The sequence below is a fragment of the Alosa sapidissima genome, chromosome 14 (genome assembly GCF_018492685.1).
Source record: "Alosa sapidissima isolate fAloSap1 chromosome 14, fAloSap1.pri, whole genome shotgun sequence".
Classification (NCBI taxonomy): domain Eukaryota; kingdom Metazoa; phylum Chordata; class Actinopteri; order Clupeiformes; family Clupeidae; genus Alosa; species Alosa sapidissima.
The window spans coordinates 26415339-26439663 of NC_055970.1; the positions used below are offsets into that span (position 1 = coordinate 26415339).

Sequence of the window (24325 nt, forward strand, 5' to 3'; positions counted from 1 at the left end):
CCTGTGTTGCTGAGAACCCGGGCCTCCTGCTCCAAAGACTTGACTTCGCTCCAGGTAAGTAGGGCGTCCGTTTGAGGGCTACATTCTAAGACACTGTATATGGGCAAAAAACATACTGCACTGACATACACAGGAGTAGCGAACTCAGCCAGGCATTTGGGAAGGGAAATCCTATGCTCCAGGGCAGACAAAAAAACAAAAAGGCTTTGTTAGCAAATTTATTTGGCGCGTCAAATTGTTTGAGAAGCTAAAGTCTAGGACCCGTTGTGGTCTAAATGCACATCACACACCCAAGCGAGGATACGGAAATCTGTCTCATAAATACAAGTGTATTTATGGATAGAATCTAAATTATTATAGATCCGTTGTGGTCAATTGAAGTTCTTATATGTTACTGTCATTTAAAAAAAAACTTAATTTCAATTTGACAAAGCTCCCAAAATAATAGGGTAGTTGATCTTCCCTCCGATCCAGACAGACAGACGAATGTCTGTAGTGAGTTGTTACCCTCTCTCAGATTTTGATGACAAACAACTATGGCAAATACAGCTCTGAATTTCTTCCTCTTTTAGTGAAGTTAACCACATTTTGAAGTACAAGTCGAAGGGAACAGGGAATAGCGACTAAGCGATAGAGAGAGACTCTGAAGTGGTCTATTTTCCTTAGCCCCTAAAACCCAAATTAGGGATTTTGATTCAGATAGGGAGAGCCTCTCCATCAAGTCAATCCTCTTGTACAGCCTAAACCCGTCGAAAAGGGGCCCTCGCACCAGACACACACACTGAAAGATACTTTCTCTTTTACCCTGTGATATTATCACAGTCCGAAGACGAACACCAACAGGAGTAGCGATCTCAACTGTGTTAAATGGAATCCATTTGGACACCAGAGTAGTCACAAAACGCACACCTCCTCTTTTACCCTGTGAAATCCTCACAGTCCGAAGACGAGCGCACCCACACCTACAGGAGTAGCGATCTCTACTGTGTTACGGGAGCCCCGTATACACCAGAGTGGACACAAAACGCAACAATGTCCATGCAAGGAATTTTGGTAGATTGGTTTGATGCCCTGACACTAGGCAAATAGCAAAAAGAGTCTAGAGTGAAGATGAGACCAATTTATGTATTAAAACCTGAAAGTTTAAATGTCAAGATGGAATTTATCAATGGGTGAAACTTTGCACGCACTGCTGAGAGATGAAGAATCGGTGGAAATCCCTCAAAGTGGCCTATTATAAGGCTAAAACGCAAAACACAAGCTGCTCTAATCTGGCCAAATTCCCCTATTTAGCAGTCATCAATGAAATTCAGGGACAGAATGTGTTGAGACTCATGACGCAGATAGAACTTGTACTGCACATTGCTGCTTTATTCAGCATATGCTGATTACCATGCAAACGGGAATATTCCGTTTCTGCTACACATGGAAACATCTTATTCTGAATATTCCTATAACCAGAACATGGTACTTAATCAGAATATGGTGTGCATGGGGACGTAGTTAGTGATAGCAAGATAATCCTTCACAAAGGGCCCCTGTTAAATGACAAGAAAACAACACATTCATCCTCTGGAGAGTCTGACTACTTTATACTATGTGCATTGTTTATGACAATGAAAGCTTCAAATATGAATACATTATTCTGTTCATTATTCATAAATATTCATCGTATATTCATGTGTTCACCTACAGTATATAATATAATGTATTATTCTAATACTGTTCATTCACTCCATGTACCTCAGTAATAAATGTGACCTGGCCATTCAGACTCTTTCATGCTCTTTCCATTCAGTGAATTCACATTGTTAATCCAAAGTGTTTCACAAATAATGAGCAGAGAACAGAACAGAAAAGCTGGGAGTGCATGTTGTCCAAGCTGGAGCTGTTTAATGGTGTTTTTAGGAAAGCTTGTGAAAAGACGACTGTGATAATAAACCCTGCTGCAGAGTAGGGCATGACTGAGTTTTTCTAAATGAGTTTTTTGTCTGAATGAGTTTTTCACATAAGGCCTCTAGGTCTGGGTATGTTTTGAGATGGTAAACAGCTGATTTAGTTATTGCTGTTAAAAAAAAAAAAACTCAGACTACAATCATTTAAAGGAGTAGTCAGTGATTGTGCATGATGTCACGTTTGTTTATGTTTATATTTAAATTCCTTAGCAGATGATTTTGTCCAAAACAGCATACATTATATTCTAATCAAGGACCAAACAAAACACACCATAGAGGTAGCACAAAATGTAGTTGAATTTGCAACTCTTCGCAATTATCCAAGTCATTAACCTAATTGAAATTACTTATATTGAAATTACTTATACAACATTTGCATACAAATCACAGATATATTGACAAAACAGTAGCAAAGCACCATTCAAATGATCCATTACAGATTTCCAATTAGATTTGCTTGCTACTATGCAAACACACACAGATCATTCAGCTGGTGTTTTTCATACACACACACACACACACACACACACACACACACACACGATATTTCAAAGGGTTTGAAGCCTTGACATTACATAGGACTTTCATATTGAAGACACCACTATGCCACTGGCTATGGCTCAACCTCCCGGAGGCTTTCCACCCATGTCAGACAGCATCAGGTCAGTTTTTGTGTAAGAGTCAAATGTCAGCTTCTGTGGAAGTTCTACTAAGACATTTTTGTACAGCTCATTCATTTATAATTTCACTGCATACCAGTGGACTGTCTTTACACCTGCCTTTAAATAGACTCTAGCTAACAGAAAAGCCAGGGAGTAAGCCTAAGGCAGTGTGAACTGTCGTGCAAATCCAGGACGTTAGATGTGGTTAGATGTGTAGTGTGGAAAGAGAGTGTGTGAGTTGAGAGGTATTCAATGACCTGTGCACATTGATTCTGATTGCACATAGATTCACATTGATTGTTGATGAGTTTTACTAACAAGTATTTCTCCTGTGAACTGATGAGTCTGGAGGGTGTGCACTGCTGAAGCATGTCTGATAGGTTATTAGGTCCTGTTCCATTTACTGATTTATAAACAAGCAGTAGTGTGTTAAAGTCAGTTCTGTGACTTATTGGAAGCCAGTGGAGAGTCTTGTTTCCATGAGAACCCTAGCTGCTACATTTTGTATCACCTAAAGCTGTTGGTCTTTTTAGGAAGGCCCGTGAAAGTAATTAAACCTGCTGAATATAAATGCATGAATGAAGTGTTTTTGGTTCTTTTCATCCTGCCGTATGCTTTTCATGTTTGCCCACTGAAGAGCAGAGAGGTATGGAATGTTTTTTGTGCCAAAATTAAATAAATAAATGAAATATGAAATCAATAAATGAAATATGAAATAAATAATTAAAAGTTGAAATAAATAAATGAAATATGAAATAAATAAATAAAAAGATTAAATAAATAGTTAAATAAATAAAAAAATGTCAAATACATAAATAAATAAAAGATTAAATGTAAAAACCATATATACATTGACATTGACATTTACATTCCATATGCACGGTCTTGCAATGTGCCATGAAATAAATAAATACGTCAGTCACCCATCAAGGCGGGACCTAGCCGCTGATTGGTTGCTGCCTGAAAAAAAAAAATCAAACTTTGTGAGCATGACTGGCTGATCAGAATAAAGTCATCGATAGAAGCTAAACGCTAGTGCTACTGCTAACAGCCATAACCTAGGCATTTTCATTCAGAAAAATTGTGTGTTCTATGTTGCTAACTCTTGGCTGTGCGTTATCAGGACGTAAAAGCATAGCATCTAGTGTTGTCAAAAATCCTTGTCGGCTGCTGAGTTATACCCTCATATTGAGAACTAAAAAGTCTCTGGAAAGTTGTGGACACTGCTTGGGCAATGTAGCAAGCTGGCACTGACACATAATAAGAGTTCATGGCATGGGCATCTCAAGCTTTATTGTTTATGTATCATATAACAAATGAGGTGAATTCAGCTCAAGTGAAGTTAACTGGGACGTCTGGGCACCCTACTATAAATAGAAGCAATAGCAAAGTCGTTTGCCATAGATAGAAGTTCGCTTTCTGTAGATGTCGATAACTAGCTAAGGCTTGTGCTAACTATTAGCGCTAGCTCTAGATGTGCACATAGCATGTCTATCAACCCTCAGACACAGCAAACAGACCCATCAAATGACAGAACGCTTTCACGCCTGATATCTTCCCAAAAGTATGAATTTAGAATGAAATCCTTGTTGTTGTATGTTTCGTGAGTTATGATACAAGTCTGAGCTATGTCCTTAGTCCAGTGTGGTTCACAGGTAGCAAGCCAGTACAGTCTGACTCAGAGCTGGATCACTTCTTGTTATTTCAGGCAGCAATCAGTGGTTAGGTCCCGCCTTGATGGGTGACTGACGTATTTATTTATACAACAATTGGGTTCTATGGAACTATTTATTATGACCGCCGCGCAGCGAAGCGGCGGTCATATAGGTTTAGTCAGATTTTTTTTCTTTTTTCTTTTTTTTTTTTTTTTCTTTTTTTTTCTTTTTTTCTTTTTCACATGCCCAAATTTCCGTCAATGATTCCCGGGACACTGAAAGACCGGGGTACACGAAACTTGGTGGACATGTAACCCCACATGGATAGCATGGAACCATCGTTTTTCGTTTTGATCTGTAGCCCCCCCGCTGAATTGGACCCCCCGAAAGGAGGGTAGGGCAGACACAGTTTTCTGTGAATATCTCGAAAACCGTAGGGTTTAGGAGGACCATTTTTTTTTTGTATGTTGATCTCAAGGGGCCATGTCAACCCATTCCATAACCACTCATTTCATGTATAGCGCCACCTAGTTAAACACAAAAAAGTAAAAATGAGGTGGTGTAATTGAAGGTATCTGTGACCTAACATAGTCAAAACTGCACGAAATTGAAAGTGTAGGATCATTATGACACCCTCTGTATGCACGCCAAGTTTTGTGGAATTCCGTTCATGGGGGGCCACACAATAAATTAATTTATGTTACTATACACCAACTGGCCTGTAGGTGGCCGGAGACAGTTTTCTGTGAATATCTCGAGAACCGTAGGGCCTAGGAGGTCCACCTTTTTTTTGTATGTTGGTCTTAAGGGGGCATGTCAACCCATCCCATTACCACTTATTTCATGTATAGCGCCACCTAGTTAAAAATTAAAAAGCAAAAAATTAGGTGTTTTCATCTCAATATCTCTGGCTGACAAGGTCAAAACTGCACGAAATTAAAAGTGTAGGATCATTATGACACCCTCTGAATGCATGCCAAGTTTTGTGTACTTTCGTTCATGGGGGGCCTTACAATAAAATAATTTATGTGTACATTTAGTAACGTACACCAACAAGGATTCCCGGGACACTGAAAGACCGGGGTACACAAAACTTGGTGGGCATGTACCCCCACATGGATAGCATGGAACCGTCATTTTTCGTTTTCATCTGCAGCCCCCCTGCTGGACTGGACCCCCCGAAAGGAGGGTAGGGCAGACACAGTTCTCTGTGAATCTTTTATGGTATGTTGGTCTCAAGGGCCCACATCAACCTGGCTCATAATCACTCATTTGTGATTTGCCCCCCTCCCCCCCGCCCTGGTCAAAAATGAAAATGCAATATTATTCTGCTTTAATCGCCCCTATCTTCAGTTAAGATGTTCAGAACTGCACCAAATTTTATGTGTATGATTGACCTGGCATTCTCTGGGGGTCTGGGGGTATGCCAAGTTTCGTAGAATTTCATCCATGGGGGGGGCTAAAAAAATTAGGTTATGTGTACATTTAGTGACTGTACACTCATTGGCCTGTAAATGGCGGTGCACACATATAAACATGCACACACACAGGCACCCACATACTATCGGTATTAGAACGGCCGATACATAATTACAAATTCAATAGGATCAAAAGAAAGCCAAAATATTCATCATCATCAACATGGCTGCATTTTCAGTATTGGCGATAAGTAGTCGTTTGTCCACTAGATGGCGCATCGTTGCAGTGAGATGTAATTTTTTTGAAAGTTAAAAGTGTGTTGAAAAAATAATGGACACTTCCTACAAGGACTGTAATTTACCGCAGCGAACATCTAATAAGGACAGGACGATGTTCACATGAAGTGTAAGTGAGGATGAAGTGAGGATGTTTATCGGACATGCTTGGTTTTTACTGCAGGTACGTTAATCTTGTAATATCAATAAGGACCTAGGTAATGTTACCGTTAGCGTTGGTTGAGTGATGGAGGCCCATTTGATTGATTGCATTTGTAGAAAACTATAAATGCGGTTATACCAAGCAAATTGATAGCAGCACTGTTTGTATCTTTCGACTGTCATTTATTGCACGTGCTACAAAATCATTCTGTGCAATGGAAGATTTACCAACGTTACACCGGTCTGATACAGTTTTGCCTATACATGCGTGAGACTGAGACGCCTGTTTATTTTGTTTTAAGTGCGTGCAGGGTGTGAGAGGGGAATCGATGTGCTTTGATTCCAGCTTGGTAGTTGTAGTCTGTGAAATTAAAAAGCACGTGTGTGTGAAGTATCCAAACAATGACACCTTCATTTCATTATGGCTGCTTTAGCAACACACCTTAAGCTACTGTGTAGTGGGTCCCATTTAGAAGTGGCTACTTCATTCGCGCTTTCCTTGACTCATGGAACTGCGTGAATGTTATTACAACTTTTCGCCACGATATGGCAGTTTAAGTCCGCTTGATACTGTAAGTCGTAAGCCATTGGTTTCCAAAGGAGATTTTATTTGTGTCGCCAGCATAGCCTATTGACAATTTATGTTGTAAATAGGCCTACCTTATAATCCTACCTGTAGCTTAGGGAAGCTAACAGCTTTCTATTAGGATCTAGTTTGTTAGTTACAGTTTTGTCATAACTCCCTAATGCATTTTTGCATTTAGAATAGCCAGAGCGTGTATATCTCAATCGGAAAATTAAACAATATCGGGTGCCTATGGACTAGGCTGGGTGAACCCAGCCTGATCTGCCCGCTATTTATTTTTTGATTTCTTAAAAGATTGAGCTTGGTCTGATGAAAGCCAGACTAGCCATGGACCTCAGTTACACAATGCAAGGGAACATGAATCAGCCTATATTTGCACGAACAATAACGGACAAAAGCTCTTCAACTTTGGCCCGTTAAAATGTGTATGAACAGTCTAACGACGCATTTCATCAAGGCCCATTTGGACATGTCAGTTATTTGCACCACTGGTTATATGTAAAACAGCATTTCGTTTCAGACTACTGTTACTTAATTTGTGCATTAACAATAACGTTTCAGACTACTACTTAATTTGTGCATTGACAATAAAGTATTACATGAACTAAAGATGACTAAAATCTTATGTAGAAGAAGAAATATTCACAAAAAATCCATCCATCCAAAAATGACCTTTGTTTTTGATAGCTGTTGAAAACGGCATGGAACTGACAGAGATGTTTTTGTTTATAAATACATAAAAAATAAATAAATAAATAAATAACATTATGCTGATACCTTTTGCTTTTCCCAAATACAATGTAGCCTACAGGTGTAAGTGACCTTTCATCAATCCAGTTGCAATGGATGAACTGTGATGACCTGCCCTACTTGTGATTGTTTAGAGATTTTAAAGGTTTTATAACAATGCTACATCTTCTTTGGCTATTCTACAATCTATTCACCTTTTCAGCACAAGTAGGCTACTTTCTGTGCAGCCGCACACACACACTCAGGCATGCCAAACAAGCATACACAAAAGTTTCAAGAGTGGGGGATGGAGTAAAAGATGGAGACAAATTGAAGTGTGATTTATTTTCGCGGAATGGATGTACAGGACTGAGCGGCGGTCATATTTTGTACCGCTATGCGGTACATCTAGTTTGTTTCTGATTGGCCGAGAGACGTTCCATGAGTTGGAATATCCCTGGACATTTCAACTCAGACTTTGCACAGCTAATAATAAATCACTCCGCGATACAATGCCTCCACCATTTCAAGCAATGGGTTACTCCTTAGCAAACCATAACGAAACAGTGCTTCACCACATCTGTGGATTAAGCCACACAGTCAACTCAATGTAAGTAAGATAAACGAGGATGCTAATTGTTCTCAGCATAGCCAGCATTGTGTATAATATGATTGTCACTTGGAGGAGACTTGTAGATAACTAACGTTAGCATAATTAGCTAACCGCTGCTAACGTGCTATGAAATAATTAAGCAATATAGCACTCGTGATCGTGGGATTGGTCATGGATATTCCCACGGCTGTTGTTGCCTGCGCCACTCGGCCTCCGGCCTCGTGGCTACGGCCGAACAACACCCGTGGGAATATCCATGACCAACCCCACACTCACTCGTGCTATATTGCTTAATTATTTCATGGCACATTGCATGACCGTGCATATGGAATGTAAATGTCAATGTATATATGGTTTTTACATTTAATCTTTTATTTATTTATTTCACATTTTATTTATTTATTTCATCTTTTATTTATTTCAACGTTTAATTATTTATTTCATATTTCATTTATTGATTTCATATTTCATTTATTTATTTAATTTTGTCACAAAAAATATTCCATAGGGAGGTCCCAGAACAAAGCCATAGTGCCATAACTTGTTGCAAATGGAAATAAAATAATTAAATACATTTGAGTGGTCGTGACTTTGTGTTTTGTCTGTTTTGTTTGGCTTGCAGGGTGTCTCCTTAGGCTACATCTACACCATTCCATTTTTGTTTTAAAATGCAGAGAATCTGACACCTCGTCTACACCAGATGCGAGGCGTGTGTGTTCCGTTGTGCTGCGTCTTGCATCTCATTTGCAAACTTTTAATCAGAACTCAACTGCTTGTCAGACCTAGAAAAGCCTTCTGATCAACCTTTACGAACATAAAAACACACACACTCTCATAATTAGTTTTCTTCATTCAGTCTCATCTCACTGTGGTAATGAGACCACCCTTTGCACTCTATTACTAGTGAGAAAAGAACTGAGCTGTTGGGAGGTTAGGAGCTGAACAGTTAATAAAGATTTTCATCATGATAATATAGATAAATGTGTTGAAAGGAAGTACACCTCTGAGCCTGCAGTAAATCACTATGCATTTTCATATAAAGTCTGACTTATATCCAATGACACATTCAAAAAATACCATTGACAGCACTTCTGATGCTTCACTAAAGGGAAGGAGAGATATACTTCTCTGCATAGTCTGTCTGCCTCTTCACCTTCTCCATGCTTGTGTACTGACTGTCCACTGGCCTACTGTTTTTACTGCTACACTGTTTACAGGCTATATTAGCACATTTGCATAACCCTTCCCTCCCTCCCACAGCCTGGATTGTGGCCGTACTTAATACCGGTACTTAATACTTAACTTGACCAATGGCCGTAACCCTATTACTTCAACCTATTCTTGCACTGATATAGTTTTTTTATATTACTTTGTCTACATTATTCTCTTATATGTCCATATTTATTTTATGCTGGTCTCTAGACTTTATTCTTGCACTGTCACACTTACTTATTTGCACCATCACCATGACACTCACTCTCATAGAGCACCTTACCATGTATACAGAATCACAGGCTCAGTCCCTTCCCTGTCAGTGCAAGTGCCTCATGCTTATTCATCCTTAAGCACACTATGTGTATATTTGATTTAGTTTTATTTAGTATATATTTTTTATTTTATCTTCTATCGTAAACGTGCTAATTACCAACCATTTTGCTCAAAAATTCTAAAACAATGATGTTTTTTAATACTTCAAAATAACATTTGCTAAATTAACCTTACATTTTTCAGTAGCCATAAGTGTGTAGATTTGAACAAAATCTAGTTTGGCTTTTACTACCTGAAATATCCAATTTTGTTTACCACGCTCGGATCCTTATCCATAGTGTCAACGCACATACATTACACAATCTCAGCTATCGGCATCCCAGGACCATGGCCAGCTACCAAGACAAAACTCCTCCTTCAATTTCAATTTTATTTGTAAGGGACAATGTGCAATTAAAACATAAATGTAACCATTTGATGCATTGCACCAGAGCTAGCCTTAGGCTAAGTTACAGGAAGGACACATACAAATACAACATTTAAAAAAATCAAACATCACTCAATAAGTAAAAAACAAGTAACAAATAGCAATATATTACATTTCGTATCACAGTTACACACACACACACACACACACACAAACACACACACATGCACCACATGATCAAGGGGTGTAGCCCCAACCCCCGCCCCCCCCATTCACACACACACACACACACCCTATCAGCCCCATTGGAGAGAAGAGTGAGACTAAAAGTTATGAGAAGTGATATCTAACAGTGTGCGTGCATTGTTGAGAGATTTTTAAGTGATTTTTTAGATTAGCATTAAAGCTACCAACAAATCACACTTTTTACATTGTCCGGGATAGTATTCCATTGGGTAATGGCTTTAAAAGAGAAAACTGCCTGCCCAAAGGCTGACGAGCGAAAGGGTACAGTGCAGTTGTGTATGGAAGCTATTCTACTGGACCTTACAGAGCCAGTGGCCCAGTAAGAGACAAACTTGCACAAACAGATAGGAGCCAAGGCTTTTCAAATTTTGTAAGCTGTACACAAATTTGAAAACACTCTAAAATGAGGGCATGGAGAAATATCGTTGCAGCCTCTATGGAAAGAGAAGATCTAATCTGTCTAAAATTTGCCATGTTGTATTCAATAGTTTTCATCATTTTCTTAATGTGTTTTTTGAAGTTGAGATTTGAGTGTAATACAACACCAAGATATTTAAATTCAGTGACAGTCTCAATTTGTTCACCCTTTAATGCAGATGATTAAATCTGGTGTGTGAAGCTTGGTTTTGGAAAATAACATGCCTTTTTGCTTACATTTAAATTAAGGCAAGATTGGTCTAGCCACTCAACCACTCCATCCAGGGCACAGCTAGTTTCTCAGCTGATAGCAGAGCTGATGTAGCATGTGTGTATAGAACAGTGTTGTCGGCATACAGTATAGTTGTACCTCTACTCCATGACAGTACTGTGGAAGGTCTTTGATGTAGAGACTAAAAAGAAGTGGGCCTAACACAGATCCTTACACACCCATTGTGCACTTCAAATTGCTAAAGCACACATATTTGATTTTCACACACTGTATTCTGTTGGATAGGTATGACGATATTCAAGCAAGTGTATTAGACGAAAGGTTGAAGTTGGGGAATTTAGATATAAGAACGTTGTGATTTATGGCTTTACACAGTCTAGGAATACAGCTCCAACAACTCATCCTTGTGCTCCAAATCAAGCATTTTTATGAGTGAATGTTCACAAACGTTTGACAAACTTCAAGGCAAACAGAAACCTGTCTGCAAAAGTTCGCCTATTGTTTGTGAACACCAACAAAAACACCAACAAACACAGACTGGTGCTCACTGACCCAACTGTGTTGGTGTTTTTTGGGGCGGTGTTCAAGCACCCCAAGATAGTGCACACTGACCAATTAAACTAGCTAAATAAATAAATATATGACAAATTAAACTACATGTATATCTAACATATATAAATCTACAGAGAGATCCATAAAGACGTTTCGTAGCGTCTCTACGCATCTCTTAGCGTAGCGGAGCGTTGCCAGCATAGGCATAGGCCTACATATAGGCTACCTATTGTTTGTGATCAACAGGCTCAGGCTGTATTTTTTCTTGTAATATTTTTTTTTTTGTAACATTAATAGGTCTATTTGTGTATGGTAGGCTACTTGAATCATGCAAAAGAAAGCGCACTTTAGGCTATATTGTTCATTAGCTTAAGATTTAGATTGAATGCGAAATACTCAAATAAAACGTGAAAGTTGACAGGGGACAGTTAAATGTTTGTATTAGGCTATTTTTGTAGCCCTACATGCTCCAATAGTGCGAAAGAAAGCGCCCTTAGGCTGTTTCATTAGCCAATAGAGAGCCTATTGTGATGTTGAGAGGTATGAGATAAAAATAAAGCATATAAATTGGAATTATTTTAGCTTGTGTGTGATTTAGCACGGGCATGGGTCGGGTAACGGGCCAAATATCAACAGGTCTAGGCCGGTGCGGATTTAATTTTGATATTATCACAGGTGACGGGTCAGATCTGGTGCTGAACTTTGCGGGTATGGGCGGGGGCCGGTCTCCAAAAATTGGACTCTGAGGACTCTGAGACACGGTTCTGTATGATGTCCTCACCATGCTACTCTCTCCGAACAAGACACAATTTTCCTAGATGTCTGTATCACATTGGAGTGCAGGGCATCAGACACATAACCAGCCACAGTCAACAGCAGCCCTGCACAGAGAGACTTCCTATTAATTATGATTTAATTACGCCAAGTCATCTCAGCCACTGCTTAATTAACTCCGTCAACCTCCTTCAGACAGTCCCGATGGTCTGTTCTCTAGACGCTATTTCATATCAAACGTATCTTTTCAGAAATTAATTTAGCTCTACCATCACATCACACTGTCAGAACAGATCATTGGGTTTGGTAGAGTCGCACCAAAGCTCACTGATAACAAAAATAAATTGCCGTATGGTGATTGGATTATTAGTGCAAAGGACATACGCATACCGCAAACAACAACATATGCAGAGACACATACACACACACACACACACACACACACACAGTCTCATGCAGATTAACCCCAGCTGAAAGGCAGTACCAGCAGCTGGACTGAGACAATGCAGATAGATACCTTCCTTGTCCACTTATAAAATAATCAAATAAAACACCACTGACCATTAAACAAATTGCTTCCAGGCTGGGGACTCTCGTAAATGTGTTATAGGCATGATAATAGCCGTGGTTTAAACTCAGGGCACAGAGTTTGTGTGGGACGTGATTTCAGTTTTCATAGCCTAAGCCACTAGGCCATCAGGGTCTGCTCACCTCATAGCCTGAGCCACTAGGCCATCAGGGTCTGCTCACCTCATAGCCTAAGCCACTAGGCCATCAGGGTCTGCTCACCTCATAGCCTGAGCCACTAGGCCATCAGGGTCTGCTCACCTCATAGCCTAAGCCACTAGGCCATCAGGGTCTGCTCACCTCATAACCTAAGCCACTAGGCCATCAGGGTCTGCTCACCTCATAGCCTGAGCCACTAGGCCATCAGGGTCTGCTCACCTCATAGCTGAGTTTATCCAAGTCTCTACTCTTTGTTTGTTCTCTGATGTCCACAATAGTACAAAAGATGAGCACGATAGCACAAAACAAACATACGCAAACTGTGAATAATGTACTTAGTGCACATACGGTCTATCATATATCAAAGATACAGTATGTCCCAGAGAAAGTCAGATAGTGCTTATGCCCTGATAAATGTACAGTATCAGTTTATCCACATGCAAAGAATATATAGAGTAAAAGGCTTAAATAATGTCAAAATATCATATAATTCTCCACCCCTACACACATTAACACAAAGATAGTCTGATTGCAAGATTCCATTGTCAAACTTTCTGTCTCCTTCCTCTGATGTTCAATACTAAGCAATATGATTTAGGGCTGCAGCTATCGATTCTTTTTGTAATCGATTAATCTAGCACTTTATCGATCGATTAATCAGATAACATTTTTTTTTGCATTTTTAAACAACCAAAACACATAATGTATAACGAAAATGACATGGCTGTAAAATGATCAAGCAATTGGCACAGAGGTATTTATTCTAACTCCAAGATTAGGCTACAAAACTATAACCTGACCCTAGCCAGATGAATGTCGTTCCGCTTAGCTCCGCCTAGCTTCACTCACATCCATCTGGGACCTCTTCCATTGAGAGTGATTTCTCCAACCAATCAGGACGCAGGGCGGGAGTTTCATAGATGTGACATAGCGTAGAAGCGACTGTGAGTCTGTTATTAGCGTCACGGGTTGGCTTCGATGTGAGTGGTTGAAGTAGCACGTCAATAGATGACGGACAAGTGGCTTATTCAATCATATGCAAGCATTTTTTGATTAGGCCCAGCCTTCTGAAGCAACACTTCAATGGATCGGTTCCAGATGGATGAGTGGAGCTAGGCGGAGCGAAATTCATCTGGCTATTGCCAGGTTAACAAAACTAAGCCCATTTATTGCAATTTACCCATTTAGTGTTTTTAAGTGCCAGTGCCATCAATTAAATAATGTTCAAAATGCTCTCTGTAAAATTGCAGCCTCTTGTGCATGACTTAGCTGGGCGAACAAAGCTGTCCATACTATGTTGTGAAGTGCTGGGAGGGAGAAGAGGGAAAGCAATTTAATGTATTATCGCCTACAAGTTTCATGCTGTAATCTAGACCTGACATCAACATAAATATCTGTTTTATGTAGATTTCTACACCTGCAGCATTTACCATTAGGCTACTAACAAATAATTTTACCATTTAGGCTACTAAAACATAGCCTACCATTAGGCTACTAACAAATAATTTTATCATTAGGCTACTAAAAAATCATTTCTGGGGTGAGCCTATTTGCTATGGTAACTTAGCAACCTGTGTGTGTGTGTGTGTGTGTGTGTGTGTGCATGCGTGCGGTGCGTGAGGAAAGATGAGGGTGCATGCATGTGTGTGAGGGGTTCTTTTTTAGGCATACTGTCTTGCAATTGAACGTGACTAAGTTTACTTACATCACGACATCGCTACAAATACAGTATGTCAGCCAACATCAATGTAGGCTATAGGCTATGTAGATAGATGATAGATAGGCTAGAACAGTGGTTCTCAACCCCCACACACACACACACACAATTAAAAAAGAACCTACACCCCCGAGTAGGCTATAGGCCACTCACACTCATTCTATATTGCTTAAATAAAAAAACGAGCCCATTTCTGTGCTGTTTTGGTTTCTTCTGGAATTATAAGAAAATGTCCCTATGAGCCTATTTTATTATTAAGCAGATTTAGCCCACTGTTAGAAGCAATAGGAGACTGGTTGGGTAAAAAAAAAACACTACCACATCAGCATTGGTTGTAATGATTTTTTTTTTTTAAATCAATAGGAACATTAAATGTAGGCAACAAGACGTGTCATTTTATCATGGACAAAAATCAAGTGCACATCACGTGAACAACATATGCACATCGCAACAATCCAACCAATCACAAAACAGATTCTGCGCGTGAGAGCAGCTGCAGAACAACAGCGAGCGGGGCTGGGGACATGAGTCCGGGCGTGTGCAGGCCCGAACTGCACTGTATGACCACTGAGCATAGATAAACAGTAAAATGTAGCTGGGACAGTAGAGGGGTTAGAAACCCATGAATGAAAATAGCCTATTTATTTCAGGTAGCCTATTTTTGCACCAAAAATATGTGAAAACCATGGAAGTTTAAAATGTAACAAAAAAAAAAAACCTCTCACATTCCCTAGGTTGTATGAACGCCCCCCAGGGGGCGGTACCACCCCCGTTGAGAAACCCTAGGCTAGATAGATTGTTAAATAGCCTAGCCTACTTTTTTTTTATGCTTGGTGAAACAGCATGGAGTCGATATTTAGGTTCAGATGCTTGTTCTTTTCCTTTTTGAGTATGTAATGATCCCAAAACTTTACTTGAAAACTTTCTCTGCCATTTATGGATATCTTGACTCCGGCATCGCGCCAGCTAAATTCAGAATGTATCACGATTCACGCGCTAGTGGTGTGCTTCCTGAACAACGGTCCGTGTGGAACAATCAGATCCCTGCGCGTATAGTGTGCGTCATAGGAATTTAACGAGGCTTCGAGGCAGGGTTTTTGCCTCGAGTAATTTTTGTAATCGAGTTAACTCGATGAATCGTTTCAGCCCTAATATGATTCTCAGGATGCCTTGCACGTAGCACCTCTCCTGTGTCTTCATCACTCAGAATATCGTAGTGAGACAAAAAGTGGGTTGGATAACAAACGTATGGTGAACAACAACAACGTGCATTTTTATAGCACTTCATGAAGACACCCACAGCACTTACAACAACAATAACAACAATGTGCATTTATATAGCACTTTATCAAGACACCCAAGCGTTTTACAGTGAAGGGGGAACTTCACTAACTACCACCAATGTGAAAATAACCTAAAGGAGCCATGGGCGGATTATGAACTTTTGGGCCCCTGGGCCCAGATGTATTAAGGGGCCCCCACTAATTGTCGTATATGTGGGAGGGGGGTTTTGGGGGTCCTCCCCCAGAATTTTTTTAATTTGTTTGATGTGATCTCCTGTATTCTGGTGCATTTTGGCCAATACTAAATTCAATCAGATTCATAGCCTACATCCTGATTTGTTGATATTGAGGCAATGATTCCATGCAAAGGCTTGGGCTTCAGGGCCCCCTGACCCCTTGGGCCCGGTAGGCCCGTGCAGTAATCCATCCCTGAAAGGAGTGCACGAGATCTTAACCAATAGGAAGTCACTCTTGAATAACATCATCGATCTGAACCAACCTCCAACCATCTGTCTTAAGGGCGGTTCACACCAGGAACAAATAACTATAAAGATAAAAGCGTTCACACTGACCAATGATAAAGAAAGTCTCTCCTTGTGTTGATGAATGTGATGGCTAAAATTTTGATGGATTCTGATTGACTGTCAGCTTTTTATCGTTCTCAAAATTGCTCTGAAAGTGATCCCCAACTATATTGTTCTTCATGTTGTTATTGTTATAGTTTATGTGTGGATGTCTTCATTCATATTAGCTATAATGATATTTTTTGCTGTTCCCTGGACAGCAAATTTTTTGCTGGATCCCTCCCCTGGACGAGCCTCGATGACTTCCCACCAGTCAACTCGACTGAAAGAGACAGGCCTGACAAAAGAAAACAGCCCAGAAGTGAGGAGGTTATTCAACATCCACTTAAAGCCAGACAGAGACTGGCGGTTGCAACAGCGGGGAATTAGAAAAGATGAGAAAAGATGAGTCCCTTTATCCCCTGCACCTTAACTGCATGGGTGGAGGGTTGGAGGGGGGTGGATTCAATCAGCACAACAACTCCTTCTTCAAAGCCACCTGGGATTGGCTGCCAGCAAAGGGCTCTGTATTAGCATCTATTGATAGAGAGAGCAGCAGAAATATGCTTCTTCTCCGGCAATAAACAGTTTCTACATACAGCAAATTATACAACAGTTAGGTCCGGTCAAGCTATTTATTACAACCCCAAAACAGAAAAAGTTGGGACGTTGTGTAAAATGTGAATAAAAACATAATGTAATAATCTGCAAATCTATAAAACTCATATTTAGTTGCAAAAAGGACACAGACAACATATCAAATGCTGAAAATGACAAACTTGGGAAAGAGCTGAAAAACAAATTGGATGGCTGTGATCTTTTGGACCTCAGATGGTACTGCATCAACCCCAGACCTATTTCCAGACCTGCTATTGTATGGCCTCAGGAAAACCTCTGATAACCATTGTCTATGTGCACAGTTTGATACTCAATTCAAAAACTGAACCGAAATTGTAACTGCCAAAACCAGCCAAACAGCCAAAATTGTATTGAGACATGATACAGAAAATGACACCGTCTTCTGGGCCTGAGCTTGTTTTGAATGGACTGACGTAACATGGAAAAAGGTCCTGTGGTTAGATCAAAATTTGCCATTATTTTTGGAAATCATGGACTCATCTGGGCTAAAGAGGAGAAGGCCTATCCAAGTATCCAAGTGCTCAGTTTCAAACCCAACATCTACGACGGTGTGGAGGAGCATTAGTGCCTACAGCATGAGCATCGTGTACATTTGGCAAAGCACAATTAATTCTGAATGATGTATACAGATTTTGAGCAACATATACTGCCATCCAGGGAATGTCTATTCCAGGGAAGACCTTGAATATTTCAGGAAAACAATGCCAAAATAAATTCTGCACATATTTAAATTAGGGCTGGCCGATATGGCTGAAAACTGTATCACAATTTGAATGCAACAGTTTTGAACAAATTCGTGCAGCGTGCTAATGATGCTAACCGGATTTAATAGCAATTTAGCCAGTCGTCTTGCACGATTGTGAATGTTTAGATTACATGCGCATGCTGAGGAGGGATGCGCAGATTGAGAGGGAGAGAGAGAGAGAGTGCACGGGGCAAGGACTCATTGAGTCTGTGTTGAGGTAGGCCTACTTCTATCGTCTACTCTGGTAGAGTTGCACATACTAGCTACAATGCAAGATATATTTAGCCTATTTATTTATGGGCAACGTACAGTAAGGCGGGAGGTGTTGCTTTTATTGCATTGCATGTAAATGCAATGGACTATTATCACTGTTCTTCTTATTATTGCATTGCATGTAAATGCAATGGACTATACATACAGTAGATTTCTATGCAACGTCACGAAAACATGCGTGCACAACCAAGAGGCAGAAAGCACCATAGAACAGCATAGAGCAATGCAAAAGAGCACAAGAATAAAACGAGTTTTTCATTCAAAATCACAATGGTTAGAGAATGTTAAATATGTTCAATATTCCTAACGGAATGCATGTCTGCGCCAAAAATGACAAAATACGATGTTATATTAATAATGCAAATGAACGACAAACTTTGAAATATAGTCTGAAATGAGATGTTATTATCATTGAGACAACAGGGGTATACAAAACAAACCGATTGTAGCTTACAGCAGCCAACTATTTAGGTTAAGTTTATAATGTTGTGGACGGCCACCAAGCATCTTCTGCCCCACGGCTGCGCGCGCATCTAGTTTTGTTGGTAAATGGGAAACCTGTGTATTATCACTGTTCTTCTTATCTATTTTTATTATTATTCTTCTTCCGACCAAATTCGACGTTTAATGACACTAAAACCACTGAACCGTTTGACTCATTCAAACACTCCTACAAAGGTCTTCTAACGGACAATTGTACAATGTCATTTTTACATTTGTGAACTTTATACTTTTTGAGATATTTACGATAAAAGAGCAATAAATTCCCATTGAGTTAACATTGACCGCCTTGGCGGCATTATGACGTGACCTCTGCAGCTGAAAGCAATCAACAGCTGAACGCGAGCTACCACTGTGATGTAATGTTAGCGTTATATGTATGAAATGATGGGTCATCAATAACTAAACGTTATTTAACGTTATAACGTTAGATAACGTTAACGTTAGTGAAATAGTTGACGTAAGCACCTTCCTACGTTAATATGTAGGCTATTATGTAAGGAAACCCACTGTTAATCAACGTTAATATGTCGTCAACTTTACAGTGGCCGATTAGCTGTAGGTTTCGATAGCTAACGACAATCACACGTAATGCACTAACGTCACATTCGTTCATTAGGCCTACTAATCAGCAGCGCTTTAAGTAGAATGTTAACGTAAACCAGAGAAGTAGGCCTACAGATACTAGCCTCTGGTTCTATTCAACACCAGGTCACTTTCAGTGTTTGGAATAACGCCAATCAAAAGAATGGCGTAATCTAACAAATTACTTTTCTCGTCATTACAACGGCGTTAACGTTACTGGACGTTAAATGCGGTGTGTTACTATGCATTGATTGAATAAACTGTGTAATCCGAACGCACCCTGGATCACAGCTAGTAAGGAGGTGGGTTAATAACGACGTAAGCAATTATGATTGGCTAAGGCAGAGTCATGTTTCATGATAGCCAATCAGAGCCAGTGTTTTTACACACTTGCCAGCACACGTGCCACACACACACGCAACAGCTAAAATAGAGATTCGACGAAACAGCAGAGAGGTCAGGAGGAATCCGAAAAGTTGCCATTTTCAAGGTGGAGATATAAGCACTACTTCAAATTCATCAAGGCAAGAACGTGCATGTAATGTGTACATTATGTCCAGGAGCGAAGACTTTGTCGACATCCGTTGTAAGCAACTCTAATTTAATGAAGCATCTCACACACAGATCTAAAGCTAGTGGCCAAAAACACCGATACCTCCACCACAGATGATAGCTCGCCATCCACTAGCAAAGAAGGACTCGGAGCAAAGTCCTCCAAGCAGCAAAAGCTAGATCTTTCTGCCTCACAACAAAAACCTATGACACAGGCTGAAGTCAACCGTAGGTCTGTCGATGTGCAATATCTTGAATTTCCCCTTGGGGATCAATAAAGTATCCATCTATCTATCTATCTATCTGTCTATATATCTATATATCTAATAAATATTGAAAGTTATGTAGCCTACAAACACCTGTCTGTTCTACTCATTTCAACTAGCTGCTCAGAACTGCTCAAAAAATCCAAATTCTTTGACATATAGCAACTTTTTTTTTTTAACAGTAACGCAAATAGTTACTTTCCCTGGTAACGAGTTACTCTTATCATAGAGTAATTCAGTTACTAACTCAGTTACTTTTTGGAACAAGTAGTGAGTAACTATAACTAATTACTTTTTTAAAGTAACGTTCCCAACACTGGTCACTTTCCACAGGTGTATAGAATCAAGCACCTAGAATAGATTATGAATGCAGACTGCATGGTGCTTGATTATAGCCTAGGCTACTGTGTGAAGGGACCTGATGAAACTCATCATGGGTTTCATTCATGGCATGAAAAACGTTACTTGTTGATGGTCATTAGGGGTGGGCGATATATATCGTCTTAGATAATATTGTGATTGTTGTTTTAACGATGTGCAATTTGACATTATCGAGTATTTAAATTACTTATGGGGAAAAAACACTCGAAATCACACATTGAGGACTCATACATTTCCAGGAGGTGTATGCGGGAGTGTATGCGGGAGGTGTATGTTCAAGTAGCATTGATGAGACAGTCACATTTTTTCCTACACGGTATTATATGGAGAGAAAACATTAGCCTTTGAGTATTTTAATAGTCAGTTGTAAACAAAGAACTATTCTCAAGTAACTCTTTTGTAAATTGACTGAAGTTCGCTCTAAATATTTACGTTTACCGATTATGCTAACCGTTAGCATCTCCATTCCTGGATTCCTCATATACATTAGCCATAAGCTAACACATTAGTTTCTATTCTGTAACTTGGAATGCTAGCCTACATGAGTGCTCTTCAACAAAACATAGAAGGAATTAACTGATATGTACTCTGTTGGTCTGCTTAGTTTTACAGTGAATCTTATGTAAAGGTTTGAAAGAAACTTCAGCTTCAGACTTTCTCTTGGGAAACTGTTAGGCCTATTCATCTTCTCTAATGTAGCTGGCTAGACCATGTCATTGCCACACCCAAGTGGGGGCAGAATTGGAAATGTGTCAGAGTGACAATGCATTGGTTGATTTGGTTAAAAAGTCACAGGTTAGGTTATTGGTTATTATTGTAATGATGCTATTCATAAATAATGTGCTGTAAAGTAACTTTACCTTTAACAAAAACATTTTTTAAAGGATATCGACTAATTATCGTTATCGTCAAAATCACAAAAAATATCGAGATATTATTTTTTTTCCATATCGCCCACCCCTAATGGTCATAACGTTATAGCTTACCGTTCACATTTTAGTTAAAGCTAACAAATATGCTCCTGTGTTTATTTTACCAAATGTTTAACGTTGTACACCGCTTGTTTGTGTATCAAATAGGCCAGGCTACGTTTTCATTCTACACTCCTGATTCTTACATAGCCTAAGTAAACGGTATGCTATAGTTCGTCTATTGATGGGTTCATCAGGTCCCTTTCCACAGGTGTATACAACCAAGCACCTAGATTATGAATGCATTGGTGCTTTATTAATACTCCTGTGGAAAGGGACCTTATGAAAGCCGTTAGGAAATGGACCATACGACTAAAGTCTTGTTAAAACACACTACAGAAACTGAGCTATAACGTTTGTGTTGTCAACATAGGCTACAATGTATACTTGGCCTACTCATTTCTGCATTGTTCTGGTCTATAAATTAAAGTGTACCCTGGCAGATGAATCAAGTTTTCCAGTTGTAGTAGCCTACATCTAATCTGTAGGAAAAAATGTGACTGACAGACCTAGCAAGCTGTTCAAGTTATAGTTGGTTATCAAGATACTTATTAGAATGATCCTTCCTTACTCATATGATTATCAACAGCAACAACAAACCCTTTGCCTGCAAAGTTTTCTAAGCTGTTTACGTTTTATATTTAAAAAATATGATTAGCTATCACCTATACTAAAACTGAAAACAATAAAACACAGAATTCTGCTTTGTTTGCAATTTAATATTATAGGCCAGTATTTAACTGCCAGTAGCTTGATGGTGCATCAATTGTATTGTAGGCCTACTCTACCTTTTTTTTTAAATTGTCCTAGAATTTAATTGTCCTAGAATTGTTGAGAGAACTGTTTAAAAAGCTTAAACTGTTTACCATGTTAGTCGTTAGGTTATAATGCGTCAGCCTAATGTTATGTAACAACTTCACTTAAATACCTTAGTTGTATTGAACAATTGTACAATTGCAGACATTCCTTGTTTTGGTATAACTGTTAAACTTGTTTGCTTTTGCCTTTTAGCTACCAGACCAGACCAGTGGTGATGACCGTGTATGACATTACGTGTGTGCCTGTCAACCATACATCTCTGACAATGTTGCTAGCAACATACCTACTAACATACATTCTTACAAACATGTGACCATATCTCAACATATCTGTGCATATACCATTTAACCATACTGAGACTTATCTGAGATCTACACTGAGACATTCTGAGAACTATATTGTTGTGTGAGGACTACTCACTAACTATATGGAACATGTATACCTGTGTGAATCATATTTGTCAACCATTCATATCTTTGAACCTGTCCTGTGACATCTGTGAAACTTAGCTGTGCTGTTAGGCCTGAGCTGTGCTGTGTGAAAAATAAGATTCTAACCTAAGTTCTGTCTAAAACTGATCATCTGAAGGGCTGACTCTTTTATTCTTCAGTGATATCACCATCAAATTTGACCTAATACCATTAACTGAGGCCTTTAGCTGTTGCTGCCAGTTCAGAATTAAAACTGATAAATAGATAGATAAGAGAGAAGTTTTGTAAGAATGCAAATTCAGTAGACATCTGGTTTCTCCCTGATCATTATTGGTTTTGAACATTATTGGTTTTGAACTTTAAAATGAATTTGAACTTAGTTTTTTGTCTTCAAGCTTGCATTGGTTGTTAAGTGTTCATTAGTGTGTTCTGAGTATCATTCTGCTGTTGTTTCTGCAGTACTGTATTAAAACAAAGAATGTTGATCAATGTTGAATTAACAATTTATTTGTACTGACTGTCTCATACTCTAAGCTAACATCTAACCAAGTACTGTAAGTGGTTTTCAAGAATACTGTTGTAATCTGAATAATCACACTGTAAGTAATGTTATACACAGCGGTTTTTTGCATTTACAAGCAATGGTAATTCCCTGGAATTATATTTTCTAGTTGTCTATTTTTATTATTCTTCTTCCGACCAAATTTGACGTTTAATGACACTAAAACCACTGAACCGTTTGACGTCATTCAAACACTCCTACAAAGGTCTTGAAACGGACAATTGTACAATGTAATTTTTACATTTGTGAACGTTATACTTTTTGAGATATTTACGATAAAAGAGCAATAAACTCCCATAGAGTTAACATTGACTGCCGTGGCGGCAACTTTTAGCATTATGACGTGACCTGCAGCTGCAAACAATCAACCGCTTTCTACCACTGGAGCTGGAGCTGTGAATCTGTTCTGAACGTCATCGTCTTATCGCCTGCCGTGCTACTTGCTCGTAAAACTCTCCTTCAGAGGCACATTTCTCTAATTACAGACAAGGTAAGAGGTCCGATTTTTGGTATTTGACTCATTTAGGTCGTCGTCAAACATTAGGCCTATGTTATGTAGCATTCTACTATAGACTATGTATGAAATGATAGGTCACAAGTAGCCAGATTCGGTAGTTCTAACGTTAGGGTTAAATACACCTGTGGGAAGGGACCTGATGAAAGCCATACTGTTTGGAAACGGACCATATAACTAAAGTATTGTTAAAACACACTATAGAAGTTGAGGTATAACGTTTGTGTTGTCATCATAGGCTACAGAGTATGTTTAGTTGGCCTAGGCTAACGTTACTCATTTCTGCATTATTCTGGCCTATAAATTAAAGCATAGCCTGGCACACGAATCAAGCTTCCCAGTTGTAGTACATCCTAGAGTAGGCCTACATCGTTATCTGTAGAAAACATGTGGATGACAGACCTAGCAAGCTGTATGCTATAGTGTAGTTGGTTATCAAGATATTTAATATCAGAATGGTCCATCCTTAAGACTCAATTTATGATTATCAACAGCAACAACACACCCTTTGCCTACAAAGTGTTCTAAGCTGTTTACTTTAAACTGTTTGGCTATCAACTATCCTTAAACAGAAATTAATAAAACACAAAATGTTGCTTCGCTTG

At 39.2% G+C, this 24325-nt stretch overlaps 1 protein-coding gene and 1 long non-coding RNA gene across 2 annotated transcripts in view; both read right to left on the reverse strand.

The window, feature by feature from the left end:
* Positions 1-24325, reverse strand: part of rxfp1 (relaxin family peptide receptor 1) — a 131055-nt gene that overhangs the window by 78438 nt on the left and 28292 nt on the right. The window lies entirely within an intron of this gene.
* LOC121682063 lies at positions 633-23121 on the reverse strand. Its single transcript, XR_006022410.1, has 3 exons — positions 22846-23121; positions 6530-6537; positions 633-643 (listed from the first exon to the last, which is right to left on the reverse strand). It is a non-coding gene; the product is annotated as an uncharacterized LOC121682063 (long non-coding RNA).